Source organism: Apium graveolens, chromosome 5, assembly GCF_009905375.1.
Source record: "Apium graveolens cultivar Ventura chromosome 5, ASM990537v1, whole genome shotgun sequence".
Lineage (NCBI taxonomy): Eukaryota > Viridiplantae > Streptophyta > Magnoliopsida > Apiales > Apiaceae > Apium > Apium graveolens.
The window spans coordinates 201682518-201696153 of NC_133651.1; positions in this window are offsets into that span (position 1 = coordinate 201682518).

The window sequence follows — 13636 nt, forward strand, 5'->3', positions numbered from 1 at the left end:
AACTCTTGACAAGTCCTTAGTTAAAAGAGTCTGGATAACTAAGTTATTTTATTGTTATTGGTTGGGATATGTATTTTAGACTTGGAATGTATGTCCGAATTGATTGTTGGAATATTATATGTTAAGAAATTTGGTATCAATGTAGCTTTATGTTTTGTTGGATGTTGCATTGTTTGATATTTTTTTGGTTGTTTAAATGCAATTGGTTCATGTGGCTGTAAAATAGGACCAGGATGGCATGTCATTTACACCACATTAACATCACAATGGTAAATGTAAACCGATGTAAAAAATGTACAAAAGACATCATGTAAAATAATATTAAACAAAAAAGAACTAAAAAACCGATGCGAAATAGACATTTGACATCGGTTCTGAAAAGAAACTCAATGTATTTTAAGTCAAATAACATCGGTTAGAGAAATTGGCTGATGTTAAACAAAAAGATTTAACATCAGTTTCGTGAAGAACACCCATGTCTTATCCATCATTTTACATTGGGGGCCAATTTAACCGATGTCTGATTAGACATTTCACATCGGGCAACTAATCTAACTGATGTCTGATCTAGCATTTCACATCGGTTTGTTCGAAATTTTTTAATAAATGGCTTTTAGAGCTTGTAGGTTTCATGTTTTAATGGATAAATACCTCATAATATACTCATATTCACCTAAAAATACTATAATATAAGCTGAAATTTGTTGCAAAGACATCACATTTAATCTTAAAACCGATGTATAGCACTGTATTAGACATCGGCTGTTAACCGATGTCAAAGGCTGATGACATTTAACATCACATGCGAAGACATCAGTTCAGATTTTTTTTAACATCTGTTCTGAACCGATGTCTGATCCCATATTTCTAGTAGTGTAAGCTCACCAAATAAGGAAGATTTATGGAGCTAACTGGGATGATAAACTGAAATTAACCTCTGACATTGCTCAAGTTAAAGAAGCTGTTATTGAACCAATTACAACCTTTGATTCTATTCATGTTGTTCATTTCTTAAACCCAATTCAAGCATATTTATCAAATTCTGATTCTGAATACATAGTCTCTGAGAAGCCATAACTTACTTTTGAAGAAAAGAAGAAGCTATTATGGGGAAGTAAGAAACCAGCACCGAGAAGAGATTCTTCTGAACATTAAAAAAGATTTATAGTGGAAGTTCTTATTAGGGTTTATACTGAAATATTCATTTGAAGTATATACTTTAATAATAAATTATTTGAGAATCTTGAATGCATGTTTTCACATAGTCTGTATATTATATATTATAGACAATCTAGTATCAAATGGGATAGCAGAAGACTAGATTGTCAAACTCCTTATATAATATAATAAAGGTTCACAGTCTAAGTGGTATTAGACAAACCACTGGAACAGCTGAAGTATTATTTAGAAATAGTTTATCTTGACTATTGAATAATACTTGTATACTTTGTGTATATTGAACGGGATCAAAATAGTAGAATAATTGTTTCTTTTATTCTGACAATAAAGAAGAACTAAGATTCTACGATATTATTATTGCTTAGGTTCTTAATTCGGATGTAGTTATTGACACTTGTATTTAATGCACATGCCTTGATTCATACATTAAGTTATTTATTTTAAATTACAAAATTTATGTATTGGGCAATGACATTATATACAGAGTGGGATATTAACTATAAAAGGAAACTGTGTTCGAAAAATATATTCGGGTGATGATATCCTCTTGAAAGCTCATAAAGATAATTATGCTTTAGTCCTGCAGGCAGATTTGTTCTTGCATAATTATAAGGTTGAGTGGATGATCAAGGATAAAAGATATTGATTAAATTAATTGTCAGAAATTAATTTAATTAATGGACATGCGATATCTTAAACATGGGGAATTTTTAAGCAATTAATATGGGAGCCGAATTAAATAATTAATTTACGGAATTAGGAAAGGTAGTGTAAATATTAATTCTTTAGTGGATTGAATTAATATTTAATGACATTGGGCTTGGCCCGGAATGTCATTAGAAGGCCTGACCTAATGGTCCATGATCCCTACTGTAGCCTATAAATATTCTCATTCTCCTAAAGCTAGGGTGAACACACAAAAAACGAAATCACATCCTAGGGTTTGAGAGAGGCAGCCGTTTTTCTCAAGGAGCCAGCTAGGGTTTTGGAATTTCGGAGCTTTGGGAGAGGTACATCTTGGGAGATCGAAGCCCGTACTTCATCCAAGGAGAATTAGGGAATACAGTAGAAGACGTGGATTTGAATCGCTTGCGCCGTAGCGATTAAGGTTAATGTTCTATTCGTACTCTTTTAATTAATATCATAAAACGCAGGGCCAAGATTCGATAGATCCAACAGTTCTTGATCTAGAAAACCTGAAATCACAAGTGTTCTTGGAAGATTAAATGCTGATGATCCATTTGTAGGAGATGATTTGACTCTAAGAAAGCATTCTAATTTGACAGAAATTGGAGACAATGTAATGCTTGAAGAGTTACAGAAGATCATATCAGTGCAAATTTTTATTGATCATACTGAACTGAAAATAATCTATTTTCTAGAGTCTAGGAGAAGCTTAAGGTTGAATCAAGAACAATTAAGAGACAGACCATGGCAGGAATTGGAACTTATTGCTACAATTCTCAAGGTAACTAATTCTGCAACTGCCAGATGGTCTGCATTCATAAAGAACCTGATACAGTTAAAGTAGAAAGGAATGTCTTACAAATCAAACTACATTCCAAAGTACATTGATCAATCTGAATATGTCCTTGATATGCCTATTGGAGGAGCCAAGATAGAAATGAGTCTAGGGACTAAAATTTTAACCTTTAATCCTGATGGAAAGAAAATTGGGTTTCTGGAGCTGGATGATATATCTCTTGGAAATTCAAAGTTACATTATCTCAGGGCTACCATCTATCAGAATGATGAATTTACAGATGAACTAAGGGGACATAAACAAAGGATGCAATGGTATTTGGATGTTATGGAAGAGAATCTGCTGAGAAAGTTTCTTGAAGATTTTCCAGACTGTGTTAGAGTTCAGAATGAAGAGTAAAGTCTGATATTCACTGAAGCAAAATTGAATATGCATACTTGATTCCTGCATTTTGACATCATCAACTGGAATTTGTCCATATTTCCATAATGAACAAGTTGGGGGAGATTGTTAATTGATGATACCAGTAGAAACTATCAAAAGTTCATATCAGAACTTATATAAACGGTTGATGATGATATCAATGGATGATGATATTAACGGATGATGATGTCAATGGATGATGTAATCAGTATTTGTCACATCAGTTGATCTTCGATAAGGAAAAGGAAATAGGAACTTAAGGCGGTGAAAGACTTTATCTCAGAAGCATTGTATTAGGTTTTCTTATTGTTAATAGAATATGATTCCTTATACATTGTGTAGCTGTGCTCTATAAAGCACAGATTAGGTTCATGTTATAAGCATTGCGAACATTGTTATATCTTTCGCATAACCTAGCAGCTCTCAAGGATAATTGTTTATCCTTTCGAGAGAGTACATTTGTGATCAGTTTTTATCTGTTAATATAAAAACTGTTGATTATGTTGAAGCTTTATCGAATTGATTGTAATAAGTGTATTCATCCCCCCTCCACAGTTGATTAAGGGCCTAACAAAACCTCAAGTCGATCCGCACCAACCACAACCGCGCGGTTGAAAAAGTCACGATTAACCGCAACCGCAAATGCGACTGAGGTTGGAGATTTAAGAAACTGATATATGTGGTTTGGTGCAATTTTGACCTTCCAACCGCACCAAACCTAACCGCGTACACCCCTAGTAAAAACCATCGGGTAAAAATCATCGACTAAATATGTGTCAAAGGTACTTTAAATAAATATTAGAGAGATTGTGTAAAAAATAATTCATTCTGATAGTGCATTTGTGTTAGCTAAAATATTAGCAACCTTTCTATATTGGCTATTTGTGGAACATGTACAGACCTGGAGTTAAATTACACATAATCTATTTACCATATCGAAATTATACATTCTATTTATAATAACTTAAAATGATAAAAATGTACTATACCTATATAAGCCAACAAGGTAGGGCCTAGGAGACACCGACATATTTGATATATATTAATTCTTATATATCGTATAATATGAATTTAAATTCTAAAATCATCACTCTTTTATGCGATATGTAATTGTTCCTTTTTCCTTCAGTGCAATCGTTCTTCTAAAACTTTGTAGATTAAATGGTTTTTGTTATGAGATAAAATTGATTATAACACCCCGAATTAGTTGTGCTTAAATAACTGAATCACCATTGATTTTCGGGTGAAACGTGGATGCTGCAGCTGTTAGAAAAGAGGTAGAACTACAGGAATGAAGTTGTAATTTTGTATGATTAATGAACCGAGTTAGCAAATAACCAAGCAAAATGGCTGAGAAATACCTTCTCAATTCCGGTCAAACGTACTTGGAAAATAATCACAATGATTACACGTGCTAATATGCGTAAAAAGTGAATATTCGGACCCCCTTACCAATTGGCTACATACCCTATATATAGGGATAAAGTTCAATGTAATTCTCTAGGGATGGAATCCATTCCTTTGCCAATAATCCATAAGCCAAAACTAGTTCCCACAGTTAATCCAACTCTTTCCAAGTAAGGTTCAGTGTCCAGGTGCGACTAAACACTTAGAAACCTATTTTAATTTATTACTGAGACATGATTTCCATGAATTTATGTATTCATCCTTTATTATTAATTTTTATCACATTTTATGGTGATAGAGTCATGTTTAAAGTCCATTCCATGAAGATAGGAACTGTTTTCCTTAGTTTTAGAAGGTACATTCCTAATCGAATACTACCTTTGCCAGTTGAGGTAGACTGATGCTCCTGCATCAACACCTCACCATCCTGTCCAGCCGTCCAGGTGCTTTCAACATCTCACCATTTCATTAAGGCCTTGTTCCTGATGCATTCCAGCACCTCCCACATCCATATAAACCTGCCAACAACCAGCTGAACCTCCGTGTTAGCTACTGTTTTACCAAGAACCCTACACCTCAGTGCATGTACCTCTAAAAATATAAACTCGTGAGCCAAATCCATACCAAAACCCAGCTTAATCTATGCCAATTAAGCTCAATCCCTCTATGGGCCTTAAATTTAACCCATGCAAGATTTTGGGCACAACAACTACCCCCGCTTCCTTGCAGTATTGAATACAAGAGGAACCAAAATAACCTTTTAACTAACTAATATCTCCTGTTTAATTCCCTAGAGCTCATGCTCCTCAAATGTACCTACAATCCTCTACCTATATAACCTTAAGTTTAACTATGAACCTAGGAATATCCCTTATATTTCAGTTACCTACCTTCTTAGAGCTCCGGTAATAAGAAACTATACCATCCATTTACCTACAACATCCCAAGTCAGCTACTGTTATGTAAGACCTTTATATTATTGAGCTTTTAACTTCTACGTAAAGCTCTATTCATTCTCATTCATTTTGAGTGAACATCTCACTGGAGCTCCTGCTCCGAAATGAACCTATATACCTTTATGTTATTTCTAAAATCTTTGCTCTGTGAGGAACCTCATCCCTTGAGCTTCCAATTATCCCATGAATCTTTTCCAAGATATTTTTTTTCATTTAATCCAAGCTAACAATATATAACCCGTCTCGAAATTCCATCCCTGGAGCAACCGGATATATTTTAAAGTCCAAATTAATTAATTAATTAATTAATTACTTGTTTTTATGTTTGAGTCCAAAAAGAATTAAGCTTCCCAAAATTCAAAATAATTTAAATCAGCTAAAAACTCTTAAATTTCTCTTGGTACATGCGAGTAGTTGCACCCCTTCCCCATATCTCCTTCCTTCAACCAATAGGGACGCGCCACATGTCTGGTGTCTCTCCAGTTTCTCATGCCTATATAAACACATAGATTCTCTTAAACACAGAGATTCTCTTACTCATCCCTTTTAATATCCTCTGCTACAAATATACTCACAAATGTTCATCTCCCTATCATTGCAAGCATCCACGGTGGTATAGATTCCGGCGATCCAACCTTCCACATCCAAGTTCCGACCCCATCATCAAATCAAGGTAATTATTATTCTCTCTTTCTTCTTTTCTATTACTTCACTGAAACCCCCTTTGCATGTTCCCCAATTTCAAATCATTACATCCACATATAGATCTTGGTGTATGCACACATACTTAACTGTGAACGTGATGTTAATTTTAGCTTTAATCTGCATCACTATACCTAGTTATGTTATCATTCCATGCTATTTATAATGCCTGATTCCCTTTTTAATTTTAGCACTTGGTGTCAATCAATCTACTCTTATACACGCACTTAGCTCCATACACCTCGCTTGTGATTATGTATCTATTTCCTTTATTTTTCACCTTTGAGTAGATGCATGCATGGATCCAATTAAAGCTTTGCCTTCTTAATCCCATAACGATGTTGTCCTTATGTGCATGTCACTTCGAGAACATAGGTACGCCTACCCTATTCATAGTTGTCCTAGGTTACACCTTCTTTAGCTTAGCATGCAGATCTACATTTGGCCGCATCAGCCCTTAACTAGGTTCTGACTCAGAAGCTTATATGAACAACCTCTAACACCCTTAACCTGTTTGACCAATTATCTAGATAAACCTTCCCCTAGACCTTGATGGGTCCACTATACACTCTTGAATCAAAAACTCCCTGTTTGACCCATTATATCTTATGAGGAGGTTCCATATCTTCTTCACCTCATCCTCATATCTTAGGAGTTAGTACCCATTTTGTTTTTCATGGGAAATATTATGCCTTTGGCTCATCCTACTTTATATTTTTACAGATGTCAAGTGGATCTGCTACCGCCAGCTCCCACATGTCCAGAGTAAGAGAAGCTTCCCCAGTTAATTATCCAACATCAGCTTTATACCAACTGCTCCTCCGAAGACTGTCTCTCTTGGACCCGTTCCATAGTCAAAGTAATAAATCCCGCCCATGCCATGATTGTATCTACACGTTCACCCTCTTTATCCCCACTAGAAGAAACAAACTTTGACCACCTGAATTTGACCAGCTCCGAGGAAAATGAGAGAAACCAACCTATTCCCACCAAACCTGATCCTAGAAGTGTTGATGATGATGTAGCCGAGAGCGAGACCAATTCAATTACCCCATGAGCTATGACCTTATTTGTGAAATTTTGGACACTGCCATGAAACGTCAAGTTGGCCAAACTCTTAACTTCTTGTAACCCCGGAAGTCACCTTATTATTCCCGCCATAGGAGAACGTTGCCATAGATTCAACAATTTTGGTCCTGAGTAAGTCGTACAGGATGTTGTCTTGTCAACTCACCACTTCAGAACATGATTGTCTATGTCTTTGCACCCCTTCATAATTGAAGTCCTTGAGAGATACAACCTTGCCCCCTTTCAGCTCACCCTAAATTCCTTTCATATGGCAATATGTATGTACATTTTGTATCACACCGAGTTCGATGTTAAGCTTACTGCTCATGAACTTTGGTATTTCTATTTGCTGAAGCCATCAGTGAAAGGTTATGGGAGTTTTTATTATGCCGTTTGGGGTATACATGAGGGTAAGTGTATAGGTGGCAACAAAAAGTTATGTCTAGATGGCAGAAACGTTTTTTGTATTGCTATGGTTGCCCTGTATACAAGAAATACTTCAATTTAAGACCCAATAAGTCTTATGTACCTCAAATACCTCTATTTCACTTTCATGATATACCCATCTTGTGATTAACTTATTTATACATTTTACTCACATAAATACACCAGCTATGAACCCCTGAAAGGCCAGCAACTGAAGCGGGCCAAGCGTACCCTTGTTTTTTATCAATTTAGGAAAGGGAACTAGTTTATTAACAGACGAGAACCTAAAATCCTGTGGGTTGATTCCTAAGGAAGGTTCAAATAATGTGACCAGTACCTATCCAATGATAGGTTCACCTACAAGCCTCCATATTCTCTTTATTGTTTTTATTCTCATATGTGCCCCTGCATCCAGATGTCATTTACATACCATTTTATATCTTCCTTATATTTTCTTGTACAGAAATGGCCTCTGGAGTTCCTGTTGGCATCAAACAAAAAGTGAAGTATGAAGATATATGTTCAGATAAAGAAGATTTTGGCCCCATTGAGGTCTCCCCCATTTCAAGGGTTCCTCACTCCTCATCAACCATGGAAAAATCTGGTACTTCCTCAAAGAGGAAGCTTTTTATGGTTGCTCCTAATCAAGTCAAAGATTAAGTCTCTAAGTCCGGAAAGAGGTTGAGGAGTGGTGCCGTTGTTGAGAGCATTGGAAAGATTCAGTTACTAACAGAGATGATTAAGAACCAGGTTACTGAAGAGACAATTGTCCAATGGGATAAGTTGAAGGTGGGAGAAGCTGCACCTTTGATTACCCTTGCAAATGCCCAAAGTTTGTTCCTGCAGCTGAAGCACGGAGAGCGGATCACTGAAGCTACCCATGTGGACCAAAAGCTCGTAGAGGAGGTTAAGGAGCTAAAAGCTTCTTTGAAGACCAGGGATGATGAGAGGAGAAGGGCCGTCGAGACGCTTCGAAAGATAAAGGCTTTTAAAGCCAAATTGTTGAAAGAAAATTAGAAAATGAATAACACATTGCCACCCTCGAGAAAGAGAAAGAGGATGAGATAGCTGAGTAACCAAGGAAAGCCCTTGAACTTGAGTTGAAGGTTTCTAAGCTCCAATCAGTTACTGACAAACACAAATCTGTGATTCTTGAGGCCAAAAAGGTTAAGTACAAATCCGGGTGGACCAATGGTGTCAAGGACTTCATAAAATCAACCATTGAAGTGTTCCCTGACTTTGACTGGTCCAAACTTGGAGAGGATACGGCTAAGGAAGCTGAGAAGGTAAAGGCGGAGAAGACAGCTGATGCTGCGAAGGTGACTCCAATCGAGTCTATAGCTTCTATTATTCCCAAACAATGCAACAAGAATTACAGAAGGGGGATTGGATGTAATTCTGGTTTCTTTTTCTGATTTTAAAACTGTTCTTACTTAATAATATAATTGTGCAAATTTTTCTATGTTGCAGAATGATAAAGATATGAAACTCAAACACAAAGAAATAAAACACAAGGCTTTAAAACTTTCTGGTGGATTTGAACAATTCCACCAGAGATATATGTATTAAGATGAGAACTCTGTGATACTTGAATAGCACACAGCTACTTACAAGTGAACTTGCAAAATTACAAAGAGATGCTTAACCGATACAGCCTTTTCTATCTCTCTGAAAATAATGCTTACTAACTTGATTCTTCGTTCTACTTGCTACATTTGGTTTATATACTACCAAGTTACATGATAAAAAGACAAACAAGTAAAACAAAAATTATTTCTAGTCTAATTTCATGCTGCTTCATTACACTGTCCAGCATCTTTGAATATCTTTAAAATTGCATGAAAATGGTAATGCTTCTTTGTTCTCTAAATCCTGCAATTAGGCTGCCACATTCCATTTACAAACACCCGACGCATGTGACTGTGTTTTCACTGTTAACTGCTCTTTTGAATATGATCATCCGTCGGGACTATGTTGGTCATCGGTCGGATTCCTTGTTGATTATCTATCGGGAGCCTTTGTAGATCATCCATCGGAGCCTTTTTGTCACTTGACTCTATTTCACTTATACATAATTACAAGACATCTTATATTTACAATTAGCCAACCTATTCTGCATATCAATCTAGTAGTTAACATGACTTAAAGAATCCTACAGAATCTACTCAACTAATACATAGTTATTTACAGACATGTGATACAAGACTTATTATTACATAAGCTACGCTCTCGATGGATGTTCAGTGGTCATCCGTCGGGACTATAAAGTTCATCCATCGAGACTACTATAGAACATCCGTCAAGAGCTACAAAAACACTAAGTTAAATCTACTAAGGTGTTTTTTCCAACTTATCATCAAGTTCACAACATATTCCTAACATTCTCCCCCAATTTATGTCTACTGGAATTGTAGCCATAAATTAAGAGAAACTTGATGATAATAAAACACCCTAAATTATATGATGGTAGATAAAACTAATAAGTGCTTTAGTTTATTTGAAAATTGAACAAAGTAAAGTGTACAAAGAGTTCTCACAATCATTTTCAAGGTGCTCCTCTAGTCATATCAGATGTGATCTATTTCCTTGATTATCTAGATTTATTACCAAGCTTTCTGTTATTTTCTTCTATTTGATTTTGGAGTTGTCTGTGGAATTCAAGTTCTTCAGCATTTGATATATCCAACTTTTCTTGTATTTCCAATAGAGTCTCATTGCTTGAGATGCTCAATTGGTCATCCAGTCTGAAGAATCTCCTAACACCTTTTTCATCCAAGAATTTCATCAGCCAGTAAGGCCTCAAGTGCACTCTATTTCCTGTGAAGGAAATTGATAGAGTCCTTGAGAGTGCATCTGAGGCTTTTCTGCTCCTTAGTTCTTCTATCTTCTTTGGAATTATTCTCTTTGCAGTCACATTAAATCCAAAATTTTCTTGAAAGATGAGAAGATCTTTATCAAAAGAGAACAACTCTCTTGAAGAATCCTATGAAGGGGCCATATGATCTCTTTCCCACCCTTGTATTGGAACACCGGTCTTTCAGGGAGATTTCTGTGAGCATCAATTGCTCTTACTTCTTCTAGTTCATCCATGTAGAGATTTATATCTGAAAATTCCTTGATGTCACTGATATATAGAAGATCTCCCTTGTTGACAGTTGGTTGAGTTTTGGTTTTGGTTTTGAGACTCACAGGCTTGACCTTCTTGATTGCTCTTATCTTTGTCTTCTTTAACTTGTTGAAGATTGGTAAATTGAGCTCAGGAAGAGGCAAGCTATCCCAGTCTACTGGCTCATCTTTGGAAACTATTGGCTCACCATGAAAATTCCTTGTAGGATCCACCTTAAATTCATCATGTACCATTGAGGGCTTGAATGTTTGAGTTGTAGATGTAGACTGGTTGGGAATGTAATCTTCCATCTCATCATCACTAAAGTTCAATCTTCTTTTGACCCTGACTTTGTATCTTGGCTTTTTTGTCTGTTGAGGTTCCTTGTGCATTTTCTGATCCTGAGATTCAGCTATCACAGGTTGCTTCTCAGAAATCTCAGTTGCAGTTTGCACAGCTTGGAGTTTGGACACTATAACAGCTTGATTTTTCTTCTGTTTGAGCTTCTTAGCATCTAAAGCAGCTTGCTTGTTTTCTTGTTTAATTCTCTCATTTTTTTCCTTCTTAGCTTCTGCAAACTGAGGGTGTCCAGCCACCACACAGATTTCTTTCCCATTCCTGTAGATCTTTGCTATTCTTACTTTTAGTACTGAGTCAGTTGGATCCTTGAAGAATGTAATGGACCTTGCCAATAACTTCTTTTCATCTGGCCTTGGAGTCTCAAACATAAGATCCAAGGGATTCTTATCAGATGACTTTGGATAATTTCTTTTGGGCTTCAAAACCAAGTTGGCATTTGGAGACTTTATACACGAAGGTTGGCCCTTTTCTATATTACCCCGACTCATTTCATTCACTGAGATTTGCTTGACTTGAGAGAAGTGATGAAAGATCTTTTCTGGTTTCTCTATTTGACCAAATTTCTGCTCAATCTTCTTGACAAATTCCTCCCACATTTCATTTGGTTCAGCTGCCTTGATATTGATCAAATCTATACTGTCCATCACTGGTGGCTTAGTGAAGGTGATTTCTGGAATAATTACCTTACTGACATTTATCTTCAGCACTATCTCCCCCTCACTTGCAGCACCTTGACTAACTGAGGTAATTGAGCCTTTCTCCCCCTTTTTGTTAGCATCAAGTTGAGAAGTTTTAGGTTTCGTATGTGCAGCCACTAGCCGTTGAAGAAGCATAGTTTGATGAGCTTGATTGAGTCTGATTTTAGTGAGCTCACTCTCTAGGTTAATCACCCTTCTTCTAACAACATCAATTTTGGAGTTTATTTCAGACTCATTCTTGAGTCTTTGATGTAGATCTCTCATTGTACCTTCAGAAAGCTTAGACTCCAGTCTGTCATATACATTACTCTTGATATCAACTATAGAAGCTTTGAGTGCATCTACCTCCTGAGTTTGTTTGAGATTTGATATTTGATGTAATTGAAGGGAGTTGAGATGAGCTTGTAGCAGACTTTTGGTGTTGGCATTTGTGGAGGCTTGAAGAGCTGTATTGGTCTGTTTGATGAGTGAGATCAGGTTTGACTTGAAATGATGCTCACTGCATTCTTTGCTAAACATCCATGATGGAGTGTTTGCATTCTTGCTTGAACCAGCTTCTCCCCCTAAATCCATGGGCTCCTCCACTTCATCATCTCCAGCACTATCCCCAAATTCACCACTGAGAGAATCAGAATCTACACCAGTTGTAGTAGGTAAGGCATTGACTGCATCCTTGGCCCTTTGTATAGAAGCAATTGTGTGCACCAGATTCAAAGTTCTCTCAACTGCCTCATTGCCCAGTTCAACTAGAAGTTGATAAGCTGGAATAGGATGAGTAAATGCCTCAGCATCAAAAGAAACATAATCTAAGACGACTTGATAATCTTGCTGAAATATCTGTTTCTTGTCAGCTTCATTGATATCCATTAACTCACTAACAATAGGCTCTTCCCAAACTTCAGGACCTATATTTCTCTCATGTTCTTTATATTCTTGCATCAAGGGCTCCCCTTGGCTCACCACCCTCATACCCTCACCTTCACCTACTAAGGTGGAACTCATCTCACTCACTTTTTCCAAGCTGGAAGAAATAGCCTGCATATTTTCTCTCTTTTCCTCTCCTTTTGCTTGAGAGCAACTCATCTTCTCACTCTGTTCACTCCCTTTCCTCAATCTTAGGAGTGATTGTACAATTACTAGCTCATCTACACTTGTAACAATTATTGAAAATTCAGCTTGTGTAGTGAGTACCGCCGGATGATGAACATCCATCAGGGTAGTAGTTAGGATAGCCGACGGATGACTGCTGCTAGGCACATCCATCGGGTACAATCATTAGCCGACGGATGAACAATATTCATCAGAATAGAGGAAATGATAGAGTTTGGAGTAGAAACTATTATGGACTCTGTGCAGATTGATGATAATTTAGGCACAGAAGTCTCAATAGTTCTTGAAAGAATTGGCAAGTGAGCCAACAGATCATCTAGAAGATGATGCTCACTTGCACTGAATGTTGGCTTCTCCAACAGAGTTAAAGAAGGAGAATCAGGAATTGATGTGTGAATCGTATCCATATCCAGAGAATTGGTGGGAGAATTTTGTGTATCTAGTGTGTGTGAGATGTTTATTGTTAAAAATTTTGGCAATGACTCCACATTTATTGGAGCCACAATAAATTGAGTTTGAGAAGGTACAGTGACTGAGTCTTTAGCTACAGTTTGCACAGTGTGTGATCCCTGTGCATCCCCAAGTTTCCTAGACTTCTTGTAACACCCCCAGATCCGGGGTCGGGGATCCGGGTTGTCACGGTCTTTCTTTCCACAATATCACTTCACTTAATTAATAATAAATAACCTCATGCTGTGACCCCACACTAACACACACC